A 19,276-nucleotide genomic window follows, 5' to 3' on the forward strand; every position below is an offset into this window, starting at 1 on the left:
GGAAAGGAGCGCTATTTCACCTCCTCTCTTGCTTCTCCAGAGGTGGTGGCTTGGCACGCCACATGACGGAGAGGAGCGCTATTTCACCTCCTCTCTTGCTGTCTGCTGTCTTTCTTCTCCAGAGGTGGTGGCTTGGTACGCCACGTGACGGAGAGGAGCGCTATTTCACCTCCTCTCTTGCTGTCTGCTGTCTTTCTTCTCCAGAGGTGGTAGCTTGGCACGCCACGTGACGGAGAGGAGCGCTATTTCACCTCCTCTCTTGCTGTCTGCTGTCTTTCTTCTCCAGAGGTGGTGGCTTGGCACGCCACGTGACGGAGAGGAGCGCTATTTCACCTCCTCTCTTGCTGTCTGCTGTCTTTCTTCTCCAGAGGTGGTGGCTTGGCATGCCACGTGACGGAGAGGAGCGCTATTTCACCTCCTCTCTTGCTTCTCCAGAGGTGGTGGCTTGGCACGCCACGTGACGGAGAGGAGCGCTATTTCACCTCCTCTCTTGCTGTCTGCTGTCTTTCTTCTCCAGAGGTGGTGGCTTGGCACGCCACGTGACGGAGAGGAGCGCTATTTCACCTCCTCTCTTGCTTCTCCAGAGGTGGTGGCTTGGCACGCCACGTGACGGAGAGGAGCGCTATTTCACCTCCTCTCTTGCTGTCTGCTGTCTTTCTTCTCCAGAGGTGGTGGCTTGGCACGCCACGTGACGGAGAGGAGCGCTATTTCACCTCCTCTCTTGCTGTCTGCTGTCTTTCTTCTCCAGAGGTGGTGGCTTGGCACGCCACATGAGGGAGAGGAGCGCTATTTCACCTCCTCTCTTGCTTCTCCAGAGGTGGTGGCTTGGCACGCCACGTGACGGAGAGGTGTTAGGTACAAAACCTGCAAGAATGAAAAGAGAGACAACCCCAGTATCGAGAGCAATAAAGAGTCAAAACAATAAGTCAGCTTGTACAAGGACAGAGAAATGAATTCACCTCAGGAGCTGAAGTTCACCGATCTGCCCCGATCTTCATTTCTCTGCCCCGTTTTATTCAAAGTTAGAGTAGGCGGTTACATTTTCATACACAGACAAAGCAGGTTAACACTGGCCTGTGTGTGTGTGTGTGTGTGTGTGTGTGTGTGTGTGTGTGTGTGTGTGTGTGTGTGTGTGTGTGAGTGGTTACACTTCTATATGGTTCACACAGTTGAAGCAGGAGTCTCAGATAGGATGTCCCCCGGCCCAGAGGCCAGAGACCTTGAAGAGTCTCAGAGTGGTACAGTTTCAATAATACAAAGACTCGTGCCCTTGCAGGTGTGAAACAGTGAACAGTGGTTATAATAGACATGCATGAACAACGATAACTTACAAAATGTTAATTCCCATTATATCAAGTACTAATAATAAACATAAAGTACAAATTTACCTAACAGAGGAGTGCTATTTCACCTCCTCTCTTGCTGTCTGCTGACTTTCTTCTCCAGAGGTGGTGGCTTGGCACGCCACTTGACGGAGAGGAGCGCTATTTCACCTCCTCTCTTGCTTCTCCAGAGGTGGTGGCTTGGCACGCCACGTGACGGAGAGGAGCGCTATTTCACCTCCTTTCTTGCTGTCTACTGTCTTTCTTCTCCAGAGGTGGTGGCTTGGCACGCCACGTGACGGAGAGGAGCGCTATTTCACCTCCTCTCTTGCTTCTCCAGAGGTGGTGGCTTGGCACGCCACGTGACGGAGAGGAGCGCTATTTCACCTCCTCTCTTTCTTCTCCAGAGGTGGTGGCTTGGCACGCCACTTGACGGAGAGGAGCGCTTTCACCTCCTCTCTTGCTGTCTGCTGTCTTTCTTATCCAGAGGTGGTGGCTTGGCACGCCACGTGACGGAGAGGAGCGCTATTTCACCTCCTCTCTTGCTGTCTGCTGTCTTTCTTCTCCAGAGGTGGTGGCTTGGCACGCCACGTGACGGAGAGGAGCGATATTTCACCTCCTCTCTTGCTTCTCCAGAGGTGGTGGCTTGGAACACCACGTGACGGAGAGGAGCGCTATTTCACCTCCTCTCTTGCTGTCTGCTGTCTTTCTTCTCCAGAGGTGGTGGCTTGGCACGCCACGTGACGGAGAGGAGCGATATTTCACCTCCTCTCTTGCTTCTCCAGAGGTGGTGGCTTGGCACGCCACGTGACGGAGAGGAGCGCTGTTTCACCTCCTCTCTTGCTTCTCCAGAGGTGGTGACTTGGCACGCCACGTGACGGAGAGGAGCGCTATTTCACCTCCTCTCTTGCTGTCTTTGTCTTTCTTCTCCAGAGGTGGTGACTTGGCACGCCACGTGACGGAGAGGAGCGCTATTTCACCTCCTCTCTTGCTTCTCCAGAGGTGGTGGCTTGGCACGCCACATGACGGAGAGGAGCGCTGTTTCACCTCCTCTCTTGCTGTCTGCTGTCTTTCTTCTCCAGAGGTGGTGACTTGGCACGCCACGTGACGGAGAGGTGTTAGGTACAAAACCTGCAAGAATGAAAAGAGAGACAACCCCAGTATCGAGAGCAATAAAGAGTCAAAACAATAAGTCAGCTTGTACAAGGACAGAGAAATGAATTCACCTCAGGAGCTGAAGTTCACCGATCTGCCCCGATCTTCATTTCTCTGCCCCGTTTTATTCAAAGTTAGAGTAGGCGGTTACATTTTCATACACAGACAAAGCAGGTTAACACTGGCCTGTGTGTGTGTGTGTGTGTGTGTGTGTGTGTGTGTGTGTGTGTGTGTGTGTGTGTGTGTGTGTGTGTGTGTGTGTGTGTGTGTGTGTGTGTGTGTGTGTGTGTGTGTGTGTGTGTGTGAGTGGTTACGCTTCTATATGGTTCACACAGTTGAAGCAGGAGTCTCAGATAAGATGTCCCCCGGCCCAGAGGCCAGAGACCTTGAAGAGTCTCAGAGTGGTACAGTTTCAATAATACAAAGACTCGTGCCCTTGCAGGTGTGAAACAGTGAACAGTGGTTATAATAGACATGCATGAACAACGATAACTTACAAAATGTTAATTCCCATTATATCAAGTACTAATAATAAACATAAAGTACACATTTACCTAACAGAGGAGCGTTATTTCACCTCCTCTCTTGCTGTCTGCTGTCTTTCTTCTCCAGAGGTGGTGGCTTGGCACGCCACGTGACGGAGAGGAGCGCTATTTCACCTCCTCTCTTGCTTCTCCAGAGGTGGTGGCTTGGCACGCCACGTGACGGAGAGGAGCGCTATTTCACCTCCTCTCTTGCTGTCTGCTGTCTTTCTTCTCCAGAGGTGGTGGCTTGGCACGCCACGTGACGGAGAGGAGCGCTATTTCACCTCCTCTCTTGCTGTCTGCTGTCTTTCTTCTCCAGAGGTGGTGGCTTGGCACGCCACGTGACGGAGAGGAGCGCTATTTCACCTCCTCTCTTGCTGTCTGCTGTCTTTCTTCTCCAGAGGTGGTGGCTTGGCACGCCACGTGACGGAGAGGAGCGCTATTTCACCTCCTCTCTTGCTTCTCCAGAGGTGGTGGCTTGGCACGCCATATGACGGAAAGGAGCGCTATTTCACCTCCTCTCTTGCTTCTCCAGAGGTGGTGGCTTGGCACGCCACATGACGGAGAGGAGCGCTATTTCACCTCCTCTCTTGCTGTCTGCTGTCTTTCTTCTCCAGAGGTGGTGGCTTGGCACGCCACGTGACGGAGAGGAGCGCTATTTCACCTCCTCTCTTGCTGTCTGCTGTCTTTCTTCTCCAGAGGTGGTGGCTTGGCACGCCACGTGACGGAGAGGAGCGCTATTTCACCTCCTCTCTTGCTGTCTGCTGTCTTTCTTCTCCAGAGGTGGTGGCTTGGCACGCCACGTGACGGAGAGGAGCGCTATTTCACCTCCTCTCTTGCTGTCTGCTGTCTTTCTTCTCCAGAGGTGGTGGCTTGGCACGCCACGTGACGGAGAGGAGCGCTATTTCACCTCCTCTCTTGCTTCTCCAGAGGTGGTGGCTTGGCACGCCATATGACGGAAAGGAGCGCTATTTCACCTCCTCTCTTGCTTCTCCAGAGGTGGTGGCTTGGCACGCCACATGACGGAGAGGAGCGCTATTTCACCTCCTCTCTTGCTGTCTGCTGTCTTTCTTCTCCAGAGGTGGTGGCTTGGCACGCCACGTGACGGAGAGGAGCGCTATTTCACCTCCTGTCTTGCTGTCTGCTGTCTTTCGTCTCCAGAGGTGGTGGCTTGGCACGCCACGTGACGGAGAGGAGCGCTATTTCACCTCCTCTCTTGCTGTCTGCTGTCTTTCTTCTCCAGAGGTGGTAGCTTGGCACGCCACGTGACGGAGAGGAGCGCTATTTCACCTCCTCTCTTGCTGTCTGCTGTCTTTCTTCTCCAGAGGTGGTGGCTTGGCACGCCACGTGACGGAGAGGAGCGCTATTTCACCTCCTCTCTTGCTGTCTGCTGTCTTTCTTCTCCAGAGGTGGTGGCTTGGCATGCCACGTGACGGAGAGGAGCGCTATTTCACCTCCTCTCTTGCTTCTCCAGAGGTGGTGGCTTGGCACGCCACGTGACGGAGAGGAGCGCTATTTCACCTCCTCTCTTGCTGTCTGCTGTCTTTCTTCTCCAGAGGTGGTGGCTTGGCACGCCACGTGACGGAGAGGAGCGCTATTTCACCTCCTCTCTTGCTTCTCCAGAGGTGGTGGCTTGGCACGCCACGTGACGGAGAGGAGCGCTATTTCACCTCCTCTCTTGCTGTCTGCTGTCTTTCTTCTCCAGAGGTGGTGGCTTGGCACGCCACATGAGGGAGAGGAGCGCTATTTCACCTCCTCTCTTGCTTCTCCAGAGGTGGTGGCTTGGCACGCCACGTGACGGAGAGGTGTTAGGTACAAAACCTGCAAGAATGAAAAGAGAGACAACCCCAGTATCGAGAGCAATAAAGAGTCAAAACAATAAGTCAGCATGTACAAGGACAGAGAAATGAATTCACCTCAGGAGCTGAAGTTCACCGATCTGCCCCGATCTTCATTTCTCTGCCCCGTTTTATTCAAAGTTAGAGTAGGCGGTTACATTTTCATACACAGACAAAGCAGGTTAACACTGGCCTGTGTGTGTGTGTGTGTGTGTGTGTGTGTGTGTGTGTGTGTGTGTGTGTGTGTGTGTGTGTGTGTGAGTGGTTACACTTCTATATGGTTCACACAGTTGAAGCAGGAGTCTCAGATAGGATGTCCCCCGGCCCAGAGGCCAGAGACCTTGAAGAGTCTCAGAGTGGTACAGTTTCAATAATACAAAGACTCGTGCCCTTGCAGGTGTGAAACAGTGAACAGTGGTTATAATAGACATGCATGAACAACGATAACTTACAAAATGTTAATTCCCATTATATCAAGTACTAATAATAAACATAAAGTACAAATTTACCTAACAGAGGAGTGCTATTTCACCTCCTCTCTTGCTGTCTGCTGACTTTCTTCTCCAGAGGTGGTGGCTTGGCACGCCACTTGACGGAGAGGAGCGCTATTTCACCTCCTCTCTTGCTTCTCCAGAGGTGGTGGCTTGGCACGCCACGTGACGGAGAGGAGCGCTATTTCACCTCCTTTCTTGCTGTCTACTGTCTTTCTTCTCCAGAGGTGGTGGCTTGGCACGCCACGTGACGGAGAGGAGCGCTATTTCACCTCCTCTCTTTCTTCTCCAGAGGTGGTGGCTTGGCACGCCACTTGACGGAGAGGAGCGCTTTCACCTCCTCTCTTGCTGTCTGCTGTCTTTCTTATCCAGAGGTGGTGGCTTGGCACGCCACGTGACGGAGAGGAGCGCTATTTCACCTCCTCTCTTGCTGTCTGCTGTCTTTCTTCTCCAGAGGTGGTGGCTTGGCACGCCACGTGACGGAGAGGAGCGATATTTCACCTCCTCTCTTGCTTCTCCAGAGGTGGTGGCTTGGAACACCACGTGACGGAGAGGAGCGCTATTTCACCTCCTCTCTTGCTGTCTGCTGTCTTTCTTCTCCAGAGGTGGTGGCTTGGCACGCCACGTGACGGAGAGGAGCGATATTTCACCTCCTCTCTTGCTTCTCCAGAGGTGGTGGCTTGGCACGCCACGTGACGGAGAGGAGCCCTATTTCACCTCCTCTCTTGCTTCTCCAGAGGTGGTGGCTTGGCACGCCACGTGACGGAGAGGAGCGCTATTTCACCTCCTCTCTTGCTGTCTGCTGTCTTTCTTCTCCAGAGGTGGTGGCTTGGCACGCCACGTGACGGAGAGGAGCGCTATTTCACCTCCTCTCTTGCTGTCTGCTGTCTTTCTTCTCCAGACGTGGTGGCTTGGCACGCCACGTGACGGAGAGGAGCGCTATTTCACCTCCTCTCTTGCTTCTCCAGAGGTGGTGGCTTGGCACGCCACGTGACGGAGAGGAGCGCTATTTCACCTCCTCTCTTGCTGTCTGCTGTCTTTCTTCTCCAGAGGTGGTGGCTTGGCACGCCACGTGACGGAGAGGAGCCCTATTTCACCTCCTCTCTTGCTTCTCCAGAGGTGGTGGCTTGGCACGCCACGTGACGGAGAGGAGCGCTATTTCACCTCCTCTCTTGCTTCTCCAGAGGTGGTGGCTTGGCACGCCACGTGACGGAGAGGAGCGCTATTTCACCTCCTCTCTTGCTGTCTGCTGTCTTTCTTCTCCAGAGGTGGTGACTTGGCACGCCATGTGATGGAGAGGAGCGCAATTTCACCTCCTCTCTTGCTGTCTGCTGTCTTTCTTCTCCAGAGGTGGTGACTTGGCACGCCACATGACGGAGAGGAGCGCTATTTCACCTCCTCTCTTGCTGTCTGCTGTCTTTCTTCTCCAGAGGTGGTGGCTTGGCACGCCACGTGACGGAGAGGAGCCCTATTTCACCTCCTCTCTTGCTTCTCCAGAGGTGGTGGCTTGGCACGCCACGTGACGGAGAGGAGCGCTATTTCACCTCCTCTCTTGCTTCTCCAGAGGTGGTGGCTTGGCACGCCACGTGACGGAGAGGAGCGCTATTTCACCTCCTCTCTTGCTGTCTGCTGTCTTTCTTCTCCAGAGGTGGTGACTTGGCACGCCATGTGATGGAGAGGAGCGCAATTTCACCTCCTCTCTTGCTGTCTGCTGTCTTTCTTCTCCAGAGGTGGTGACTTGGCACGCCACATGACGGAGAGGAGCGCTGTTTCACCTCCTCTCTTGCTGTCTGCTGTCTTTCTTCTCCAGAGGTGGTGACTTGGCACGCCACGTGACGGAGAGGTGTTAGGTACAAAACCTGCAAGAATGAAAAGAGAGACAACCCCAGTATCGAGAGCAATAAAGAGTCAAAACAATAAGTCAGCTTGTACAAGGACAGAGAAATGAATTCACCTCAGGAGCTGAAGTTCACCGATCTGCCCCGATCTTCATTTCTCTGCCCCGTTTTATTCAAAGTTAGAGTAGGCGGTTACATTTTCATACACAGACAAAGCAGGTTAACACTGGCCTGTGTGTGTGTGTGTGTGTGTGTGTGTGTGTGTGTGTGTGTGTGTGTGTGTGTGTGTGTGTGTGTGTGTGTGTGTGTGTGTGTGAGTGGTTACACTTCTATATGGTTCACACAGTTGAAGCAGGAGTCTCAGATAAGATGTCCCCCGGCCCAGAGGCCAGAGACCTTGAAGAGTCTCAGAGTGGTACAGTTTCAATAATACAAAGACTCGTGCCCTTGCAGGTGTGAAACAGTGAACAGTGGTTATAATAGACATGCATGAACAACGATAATTTACAAAATGTTAATTCCCATTATATCAAGTACTAATAATAAACATAAAGTACACATTTACCTAACAGAGGAGTGCTATTTCACCTCCTCTCTTGCTTCTCCAGAGGTGGTGGCTTGGCACGCCACGTGACGGAGAGGAGCGCTATTTCACCTCCTCTCTTGCTGTCTGCTGACTTTCTTCTCCAGAGGTGGTGGCTTGGCACGCCACGTGAAGGAGAGGAGCGCTATTTCACCTCCTCTCTTGCTTCTCCAGAGGTGGTGGCTTGGCACGCCACGTGACGGAGAGGAGCGCTATTTCACCTCCTCTCTTGCTTCTCCAGAGGTGGTGGCTTGGCACGCCACGTGACGGAGAGGAGCGCTATTTCACCTCCTCTCTTGCTTCTCCAGAGGTGGTGGCTTGGCACGCCACGTGACGGAGAGGAGCGCTATTTCACCTCCTCTCTTGCTTCTCCAGAGGTGGTGGCTTGGCACGCCACGTGACGGAGAGGAGCGCTATTTCACCTCCTCTCTTGCTGTCTGCTGTCTTTCTTCTCCAGAGGTGGTGGCTTGGCACGCCACGTGACGGAGAGGAGCGCTATTTCACCTCCTCTCTTTCTTCTCCAGAGGTGGTGGCTTGGCACGCCACGTGACGGAGAGGAGCGCTATTTCACCTCCTCTCTTGCTGTCTGCTGTCTTTATTCTCCAGAGGTGGTGACTTGGCACGCCACGTGACGGAGAGGTGTTAGGTACAAAACCTGCAAGAATGAAAAGAGAGACAACCCCAGTATCGAGAGCAATAAAGAGTCAAAACAATAAGTCAGCTTGTACAAGGACAGAGAAATGAATTCACCTCAGGAGCTGAAGTTCACCGATCTGCCCCGATCTTCATTTCTCTGCCCCGTTTTATTCAAAGTTAGAGTAGGCGGTTACATTTTCATACACAGACAAAGCAGGTTAACACTGGCCTGTGTGTGTGTGTGTGTGTGTGTGTGTGTGTGTGTGTGTGTGTGTGTGTGTGTGTGTGTGTGTGTGTGTGTGTGTGTGTGTGTGTGTCTGTGTGTGTGTGTGTGTGTGTGTGAGTGGTTACACTTCTATATGGTTCACACAGTTGAAGCAGGAGTCTCAGATAGGATGTCCCCCGGCCCAGAGGCCAGAGACCTTGAAGAGTCTCAGAGTGGTACAGTTTCAATAATACAAAGACTCGTGCCCTTGCAGGTGTGAAACAGTGAACAGTGGTTATAATAGACATGCATGAACAACGATAACTTACAAAATGTTAATTCCCATTATATCAAGTACTAATAATAAACATAAAGTACAAATTTACCTAACAGAGGAGTGCTATTTCACCTCCTCTCTTGCTGTCTGCTGTCTTTCTTCTCCAGAGGTGGTGGCTTGGCACGCCACGTGATGGAGAGGAGCGCTATTTCACCTCCTCTCTTGCTTCTCCAGAGGTGGTGGCTTGGCACGCCACTTGACGGAGAGGAGCGCTATTTCACCTCCTCTCTTGCTTCTCCAGAGGTGGTGGCTTGGCACGCCACGTGACGGAGAGGAGCGCTATTTCACCTCCTCTCTTGCTGTCTGCTGTCTTTCTTCTCCAGAGGTGGTGGCTTGGCACGCCACTTGACGGAGAGGAGCGCTATTTCACCTCCTCTCTTGCTTCTCCAGAGGTGGTGGCTTGGAACGCCACGTGACGGAGAGGAGCGCTATTTCACCTCCTCTCTTGCTGTCTGCTGTCTTTCTTCTCCAGAGGTGGTGGCTTGGCACGCCACGTGACGGAGAGGAGCGCTATTTCACCTCCTCTCTTGCTGTCTGCTGTCTTTCTTCTCCAGAGGTGGTGGCTTGGCACGCCACGTGACGGAGAGGAGCGCTATTTCACCTCCTCTCTTGCTTCTCCAGAGGTGGTGGCTTGGAACGCCACGTGACAGAGAGGAGCGCTATTTCACCTCCTCTCTTGCTGTCTGCTGTCTTTCTTCTCCAGAGGTGGTGGCTTGGCACGCCACATGATGGAGAGGAGCGCTATTTCACCTCCTCTCTTGCTGTCTGCTGTCTTTCTTCTCCAGAGGTGGTGGCTTGGCACGCCACGTGACGGAGAGGAGCGCTATTTCACCTCCTCTCTTGCTTCTCCAGAGGTGGTGGCTTGGCACGCCACGTGACGGAGAGGAGCGCTATTTCACCTCCTCTCTTGCTTCTCCAGAGGTGGTGGCTTGGCACGCCACGTGACGGAGAGGAGCGCTATTTCACCTCCTCTCTTGCTTCTCCAGAGGTGGTGGCTTGGCACGCCACGTGACGGAGAGGAGCGCTATTTCACCTCCTCTCTTGCTGTCTGCTGTCTTTCTTCTCCAGAGGTGGTGGCTTGGCACGCCACGTGACGGAGGGGAGCGCTATTTCACCTCCTCTCTTGCTTCTCCAGAGGTGGTGGCTTGGCACGCCACGTGACGGAGAGGAGCGCTGTTTCACCTCCTCTCTTGCTTCTCCAGAGGTGGTGGCTTGGCACGCCACGTGACGGAGAGGAGCGCTATTTCACCTCCTCTCTTGCTTCTCCAGAGGTGGTGGCTTGGCACGCCACATGATGGAGAGGAGCGCTATTTCACCTCCTCTCTTGCTGTCTTCTGTCTTTCTTCTCCAGAGGTGGTGGCTTGGCACGCCACGTGACGGAGAGGAGCGCTATTTCACCTCCTCTCTTGCTTCTCCAGAGGTGGTGGCTTGGCACGCCACGTGACGGAGAGGAGCGCTATTTCACCTCCTCTCTTGCTTCTCCAGAGGTGGTGGCTTGGCACGCCACGTGACGGAGAGGAGCGCTATTTCACCTCCTCTCTTGCTTCTCCAGAGGTGGTGGCTTGGCACGCCACGTGACGGAGAGGAGCGCTATTTCACCTCCTCTCTTGCTGTCTTTGTCTTTCTTCTCCAGAGGTGGTGACTTGGCACGCCACATGACGGAGAGGAGCGCTGTTTCACCTCCTCTCTTGCTGTCTGCTGTCTTTATTCTCCAGAGGTGGTGGCTTGGCACGCCACGTGACGGAGAGGTGTTAGGTACAAAACCTGCAAGAATGAAAAGAGAGACAACCCCAGTATCGAGAGCAATAAAGAGTCAAAACAATAAGTCAGCTTGTACAAGGACAGAGAAATGAATTCACCTCAGGAGCTGAAGTTCACCGATCTGCCCCGATCTTCATTTCTCTGCCCCGTTTTATTCAAAGTTAGAGTAGGCGGTTACATTTTCATACACAGACAAAGCAGGTTAACACTGGCCTGTGTGTGTGTGTGTGTGTGTGTGTGTGTGTGTGTGTGTGTGTGTGTGTGTGTGTGTGTGTGTGTGTGTGTGTGTGTGTGTGTGTGTGTGTGTGTGTGTGTGTGTGTGTGTGTGGGGGGGGGGGTGTGTGAGTGGTTACACTTCTATATGGTTCACACAGTTGAAGCAGGAGTCTCAGATAAGATGTCCCCCGGCCCAGAGGCCAGAGACCTTGAAGAGTCTCAGAGTGGTACAGTTTCAATAATACAAAGACTCGTGCCCTTGCAGGTGTGAAACAGTGAACAGTGGTTATAATAGACATGCATGAAACAACGATAACTTACAAAATGTTAATTCCCATTATATCAAGTACTAATAATAAACATAAAGTACAAATTTACCTAACAGAGGAGTGCTATTTCACCTCCTCTCTTGCTGTCTGCTGTCTTTCTTCTCCAGAGGTGGTGGCTTGGCACGCCACGTGACGGAGAGGAGCGCTATTTCACCTCCTCTCTTGCTTCTCCAGAGGTGGTGGCTTGGCACGCCACGTGACGGAGAGGAGCGCTATTTCACCTCCTCTCTTGCTGTCTGCTGTCTTTCTTCTCCAGAGGTGGTGGCTTGGCACGCCACGTGACGGAGGGGAGCGCTATTTCACCTCCTCTCTTGCTTCTCCAGAGGTGGTGGCTTGGCACGCCACGTGACGGAGAGGAGCGCTATTTCACCTCCTCTCTTGCTTCTCCAGAGGTGGTGGCTTGGCACGCCACGTGACGGAGAGGAGCGCTATTTCACCTCCTCTCTTGCTGTCTGCTGTCTTTCTTCTCCAGAGGTGGTGACTTGGCACGCCACGTGACGGAGAGGTGTTAGGTACAAAACCTGCAAGAATGAAAAGAGAGACAACCCCAGTATCGAGAGCAATAAAGAGTCAAAACAATAAGTCAGCTTGTACAAGGACAGAGAAATGAATTCACCTCAGGAGCTGAAGTTCACCGATCTGCCCCGATCTTCATTTCTCTGCCCCGTTTTATTCAAAGTTAGAGTAGGCGGTTACATTTTCATACACAGACAAAGCAGGTTAACACTGGCCTGTGTGTGTGTGTGTGTGTGTGTGTGTGTGTGTGTGTGTGTGTGTGTGTGTGTGTGTGTGTGTGTGTGTGTGTGTGTGTGTGTGTGTGTGTGTGTGTGTGTGTGTGTGTGTGTGTGTGTGAGTGGTTACACTTCTATATAGTTCACACAGTTGAAGCAGGAGTCTCAGATAAGATGTCCCCCGGCCCAGAGGCCAGAGACCTTGAAGAGTCTCAGAGTGGTACAGTTTCAATAATACAAAGACTCGTGCCCTTGCAGGTGTGAAACAGTGAACAGTGGTTATAATAGACATGCATGAACAACGATAACTTACAAAATGTTAATTCCCATTATATCAAGTCCTAATAATAAACATAAAGTACAAATTTACCTAACAGAGGAGCGTTATTTCACCTCCTCTCTTGCTGTCTGCTGACTTTCTTCTCCAGAGGTGGTGGCTTGGCACGCCACGTGACGGAGAGGAGCGCTATTTCACCTCCTCTCTTGCTGTCTGCTGTCTTTCTTCTCCAGAGGTGGTGGCTTGGCACGCCACGTGACGGAGAGGAGCGCTATTTCACCTCCTCTCTTGCTGTCTGCTGTCTTTCTTCTCCAGAGGTGGTGGCTTGGCACGCCACGTGACGGAGAGGAGCGCTATTTCACCTCCTCTCTTGCTGTCTGCTGTCTTTCTTCTCCAGAGGTGGTGGCTTGGCACGCCACTTGACGGAGAGGAGCGCTATTTCACCTCCTCTCTTGCTTCTCCAGAGGTGGTGGCTTGGCACGCCACGTGACGGAGAGGAGCGCTATTTCACCTCCTCTCTTTCTTCTCCAGAGGTGGTGGCTTGGCACGCCACGTGACGGAGAGGAGCGCTATTTCACCTCCTCTCTTTCTTCTCCAGAGGTGGTGGCTTGGCACGCCACGTGACGGAGAGGAGCGCTATTTCACCTCCTCTCTTGCTTCTCCAGAGGTGGTGGCTTGGCACGCCACGTGACGGAGAGGAGCGCTATTTCACCTCCTCTCTTGCTTCTCCAGAGGTGGTGGCTTGGCACGCCACGTGACGGAGAGGAGCGCTATTTCACCTCCTCTCTTGCTGTCTGCTGTCTTTCTTCTCCAGACGTGGTGGCTTGGCACGCCACGTGACGGAGGGGAGCGCTATTTCACCTCCTCTCTTGCTTCTCCAGAGGTGGTGGCTTGGCACGCCACGTGACGGAGAGGAGCGCTATTTCACCTCCTCTCTTGCTGTCTGCTGTCTTTCTCCTCCAGAGGTGGTGGCTTGGCACGCCACGTGACGGAGAGGAGCACTATTTCACCTCCTCTCTTGCTTCTCCAGAGGTGGTGGCTTGGTACGCCACGTGACGGAGAGGAGCGCTATTTCACCTCCTCTCTTGCTCTCTGCTGTCTTTCTTCTCCAGAGGTGGTGGCTTGGCACGCCACGTGACGGAGAGGAGCGCTATTTCACTTCCTCTCTTGCTTCTCCAGAGGTGGTGGCTTGGCACGCCACGTGACGGAGAGGATCGCTATTTCACCTCCTCTCTTGCTGTCTGCTGTCTTTCTTCTCCAGAGGTGGTGGCTTGGCACGCCACGTGACGGAGAGGAGCGCTATTTCACCTCCTCTCTTGCTTCTCCAGAGGTGGTGGCTTGGTACGCCACGTGACGGAGAGGAGCGCTATTTCACCTCCTCTCTTGCTCTCTGCTGTCTTTCTTCTCCAGAGGTGGTGGCTTGGCACGCCACGTGACGGAGAGGAGCGCTATTTCACCTCCTCTCTTGCTTCTCCAGAGGTGGTGGCTTGGCACGCCACGTGACGGAGAGGAGCGCTATTTCACCTCCTCTCTTTCTTCTCCAGAGGTGGTGGCTTGGCACGCCATGTGACGGAGAGGAGCGCTATTTCACCTCCTCTCTTGCTGTCTGCTGTCTTTCTTCTCCAGACGTGGTGGCTTGGCACGCCACGTGACGGAGGGGAGCGCTATTTCACCTCCTCTCTTGCTTCTCCAGAGGTGGTGGCTTGGCACGCCACGTGACGGAGAGGAGCGCTATTTCACCTCCTCTCTTGCTGTCTGCTGTCTTTCTTCTCCAGAGGTGGTGGCTTGGCACGCCACGTGACGGAGAGGAGCGCTATTTCACCTCCTCTCTTGCTGTCTGCTGTCTTTCTTCTCCAGAGGTGGTGGCTTGGCACGCCACTTGACGGAGAGGAGCGCTATTTCACCTCCTCTCTTGCTTCTCCAGAGGTGGTGGCTTGGCACGCCACGTGACGGAGAGGAGCGCTATTTCACCTCCTCTCTTTCTTCTCCAGAGGTGGTGGCTTGGCACGCCACGTGACGGAGAGGAGCGCTATTTCACCTCCTCTCTTTCTTCTCCAGAGGTGGTGGCTTGGCACGCCACGTGACGGAGAGGAGCGCTATTTCACCTCCTCTCTTGCTTCTCCAGAGGTGGTGGCTTGGCACGCCACGTGACGGAGAGGAGCGCTATTTCACCTCCTCTCTTGCTTCTCCAGAGGTGGTGGCTTGGCACGCCACGTGACGGAGAGGAGCGCTATTTCACCTCCTCTCTTGCTGTCTGCTGTCTTTCTTCTCCAGACGTGGTGGCTTGGCACGCCACGTGACGGAGGGGAGCGCTATTTCACCTCCTCTCTTGCTTCTCCAGAGGTGGTGGCTTGGCACGCCACGTGACGGAGAGGAGCGCTATTTCACCTCCTCTCTTGCTGTCTGCTGTCTTTCTCCTCCAGAGGTGGTGGCTTGGCACGCCACGTGACGGAGAGGAGCACTATTTCACCTCCTCTCTTGCTTCTCCAGAGGTGGTGGCTTGGTACGCCACGTGACGGAGAGGAGCGCTATTTCACCTCCTCTCTTGCTCTCTGCTGTCTTTCTTCTCCAGAGGTGGTGGCTTGGCACGCCACGTGACGGAGAGGAGCGCTATTTCACCTCCTCTCTTGCTTCTCCAGAGGTGGTGGCTTGGCACGCCACGTGACGGAGAGGATCGCTATTTCACCTCCTCTCTTGCTGTCTGCTGTCTTTCTTCTCCAGAGGTGGTGGCTTGGCACGCCACGTGACGGAGAGGAGCGCTATTTCACCTCCTCTCTTGCTTCTCCAGAGGTGGTGGCTTGGTACGCCACGTGACGGAGAGGAGCGCTATTTCACCTCCTCTCTTGCTCTCTGCTGTCTTTCTTCTCCAGAGGTGGTGGCTTGGCACGCCACGTGACGGAGAGGAGCGCTATTTCACCTCCTCTCTTGCTTCTCCAGAGGTGGTGGCTTGGCACGCCACGTGACGGAGAGGAGCGCTATTTCACCTCCTCTCTTTCTTCTCCAGAGGTGGTGGCTTGGCACGCCATGTGACGGAGAGGAGCGCTATTTCACCTCCTCTCTTGCTGTCTGCTGTCTTTCTTCTCCAGACGTGGTGGCTTGGCACGCCACGTGACGGAGGGGAGCGCTATTTCACCTCCTCTCTTGCTTCTCCAGAGGTGGTGGCTTGGCACGCCACGTGACGGAGAGGAGAGCTATTTCACCTCCTCTCTTGCTGTCTGCTGTCTTTCTTCTCCAGAGGTGGTGGCTTGGCACGCCACGTGACGGAGAGGAGCGCTATTTCACCTCCTCTCTTGCTGTCTGCTGTCTTTCTTCTCCAGAGGTGGTGGCTTGGCACGCCACGTGACGGAGAGGAGCGCTATTTCACCTCCTCTCTTGCTTCTCCAGAGGTGGTGGCTTGGCACGCCACGTGACGGAGAGGAGCGCTATTTCACCTCCTCTCTTGCTGTCTTTGTCTTTCTTCTCCAGAGGTGGTGACTTGGCACGCCACATGAGGGAGAGGAGCGCTATTTCACCTCCTCTCTTGCTTCTCCAGAGGTGGTGGCTTGGCACGCCACGTGACGGAGAGGAGCGCTATTTCACCTCCTCTCTTGCTTCTCCAGAGGTGGTGGCTTGGCACGCCACGTGACGGAGAGGAGCGCTATTTCACCTCCTCTCTTGCTTCTCCAGAGGTGGTGGCTTGGCACGCCACGTGACGGAGAGGAGCGCTATTTCACCTCCTCTCTTGCTGTCTGCTGTCTTTCTTCTCCAGAGGTGGTGGCTTGGCACGCCACGTGACGGAGGGGAGCGCTATTTCACCTCCTCTCTTGCTTCTCCAGAGGTGGTGGCTTGGCACGCCACGTGACGGAGAGGAGCGCTGTTTCACCTCCTCTCTTGCTTCTCCAGAGGTGGTGGCTTGGCACGCCACGTGACGGAGAGGAGCGCTATTTCACCTCCTCTCTTGCTTCTCCAGAGGTGGTGGCTTGGCACGCCACATGATGGAGAGGAGCGCTATTTCACCTCCTCTCTTGCTGTCTTCTGTCTTTCTTCTCCAGAGGTGGTGGCTTGGCACGCCACGTGACGGAGAGGAGCGCTATTTCACCTCCTCTCTTGCTTCTCCAGAGGTGGTGGCTTGGCACGCCACGTGACGGAGAGGAGCGCTATTTCACCTCCTCTCTTGCTTCTCCAGAGGTGGTGGCTTGGCACGCCACGTGACGGAGAGGAGCGCTATTTCACCTCCTCTCTTGCTTCTCCAGAGGTGGTGGCTTGGCACGCCACGTGACGGAGAGGAGCGCTATTTCACCTCCTCTCTTGCTGTCTTTGTCTTTCTTCTCCAGAGGTGGTGACTTGGCACGCCACATGACGGAGAGGAGCGCTGTTTCACCTCCTCTCTTGCTGTCTGCTGTCTTTCTTCTCCAGAGGTGGTGACTTGGCACGCCACGTGACGGAGAGGTGTTAGGTACAAAACCTGCAAGAATGAAAAGAGAGACAACCCCAGTATCGAGAGCAATAAAGAGTCAAAACAATAAGTCAGCTTGTACAAGGACAGAGAAATGAATTCACCTCAGGAGCTGAAGTTCACCGATCTGCCCCGATCTTCATTTCTCTGCCCCGTTTTATTCAAAGTTAGAGTAGGCGGTTACATTTTCATACACAGACAAAGCAGGTTAACACTGGCCTGTGTGTGTGTGTGTGTGTGTGTGTGTGTGTGTGTGTGTGTGTGTGTGTGTGTGTGTGTGTGTGTGTGTGTGTGTGTGTGTGTGTGTGTGTGTGTGTGTGTGTGTGTGTGTGGGGGGGGGGGGGGTGTGTGAGTGGTTACACTTCTATATGGTTCACACAGTTGAAGCAGGAGTCTCAGATAAGATGTCCCCCGGCCCAGAGGCCAGAGACCTTGAAGAGTCTCAGAGTGGTACAGTTTCAATAATACAAAGACTCGTGCCCTTGCAGGTGTGAAACAGTGAACAGTGGTTATAATAGACATGCATGAAACAACGATAACTTACAAAATGTTAATTCCCATTATATCAAGTACTAATAATAAACATAAAGTACAAATTTACCTAACAGAGGAGTGCTATTTCACCTCCTCTCTTGCTGTCTGCTGTCTTTCTTCTCCAGAGGTGGTGGCTTGGCACGCCACGTGACGGAGAGGAGCGCTATTTCACCTCCTCTCTTGCTTCTCCAGAGGTGGTGGCTTGGCACGCCACGTGACGGAGAGGAGCGCTATTTCACCTCCTCTCTTGCTGTCTGCTGTCTTTCTTCTCCAGAGGTGGTGGCTTGGCACGCCACGTGACGGAGGGGAGCGCTATTTCACCTCCTCTCTTGCTTCTCCAGAGGTGGTGGCTTGGCACGCCACGTGACGGAGAGGAGCGCTATTTCACCTCCTCTCTTGCTTCTCCAGAGGTGGTGGCTTGGCACGCCACGTGACGGAGAGGAGCGCTATTTCACCTCCTCTCTTGCTGTCTGCTGTCTTTCTTCTCCAGAGGTGGTGACTTGGCACGCCACGTGACGGAGAGGTGTTAGGTACAAAACCTGCAAGAATGAAAAGAGAGACAACCCCAGCATCGAGAGCAATAAAGAGTCAAAACAATAAGTCAGCTTGTACAAGGACAGAGAAATGAATTCACCTCAGGAGCTGAAGTTCACCGATCTGCCCCGATCTTCATTTCTCTGCCCCGTTTTATTCAAAGTTAGAGTAGGCGGTTACATTTTCATACACAGACAAAGCAGGTTAACACTGGCCTGTGTGTGTGGTGTGTGTGTGTGTGTGTGTGTGTGTGTGTGTGGGGGGGGGGGGGGGGTGTGTGAGTGGTTACACTTCTATATGGTTCACACAGTTGAAGCAGGAGTCTCAGATAGGATGTCCCCCGGCCCCAGAGGCCAGAGACCTTGAAGAGTCTCAGAGTGGTACAGTTTCAATAATACAAAGACTCGTGCCCTTGCAGGTGTGAAACAGTGAACAGTGGTTATAATAGACATGCATGAACAACGATAACTTACAAAATGTTAATTCCCATTATATCAAGTCCTAATAATAAACATAAAGTACAAATTTACCTAACAGAGGAGCGCTATTTCACCTCCTCTCTTGCTGTCTGCTGTCTTTCTTCTCCAGAGGTGGTGGCTTGGCACGCCACGTGACGGAGAGGAGCGCTATTTCACCTCCTCTCTTGCTGTCTGCTGTCTTTCTTCTCCAGAGGTGGTGGCTTGGCACGCCACGTGACGGAGAGGAGCGCTATTTCACCTCCTCTCTTGCTGTCTGCTGTCTTTCTTCTCCAGAGGTGGTGGCTTGGCACGCCACTTGACGGAGAGGAGCGCTATTTCACCTCCTCTCTTGCTTCTCCAGAGGTGGTGGCTTGGCACGCCACGTGACGGAGAGGAGCGCTATTTCACCTCCTCTCTTTCTTCTCCAGAGGTGGTGGCTTGGCACGCCACGTGACGGAGAGGAGCGCTATTTCACCTCCTCTCTTTCTTCTCCAGAGGTGGTGGCTTGGCACGCCACGTGACGGAGAGGAGCGCTATTTCACCTCCTCTCTTGCTTCTCCAGAGGTGGTGGCTTGGCACGCCACGTGACGGAGAGGAGCGCTATTTCACCTCCTCTCTTGCTTCTCCAGAGGTGGTGGCTTGGCACGCCACGTGACGGAGAGGAGCGCTATTTCACCTCCTCTCTTGCTGTCTGCTGTCTTTCTTCTCCAGACGTGGTGGCTTGGCACGCCACGTGACGGAGGGGAGCGCTATTTCACCTCCTCTCTTGCTTCTCCAGAGGTGGTGGCTTGGCACGCCACGTGACGGAGAGGAGCGCTATTTCACCTCCTCTCTTGCTGTCTGCTGTCTTTCTCCTCCAGAGGTGGTGGCTTGGCACGCCACGTGACGGAGAGGAGCACTATTTCACCTCCTCTCTTGCTTCTCCAGAGGTGGTGGCTTGGTACGCCACGTGACGGAGAGGAGCGCTATTTCACCTCCTCTCTTGCTCTCTGCTGTCTTTCTTCTCCAGAGGTGGTGGCTTGGCACGCCACGTGACGGAGAGGAGCGCTATTTCACCTCCTCTCTTGCTTCT

This window comes from Blennius ocellaris, assembly GCF_963422515.1.
Source record: "Blennius ocellaris genome assembly, chromosome: 3".
Classification (NCBI taxonomy): domain Eukaryota; kingdom Metazoa; phylum Chordata; class Actinopteri; order Blenniiformes; family Blenniidae; genus Blennius; species Blennius ocellaris.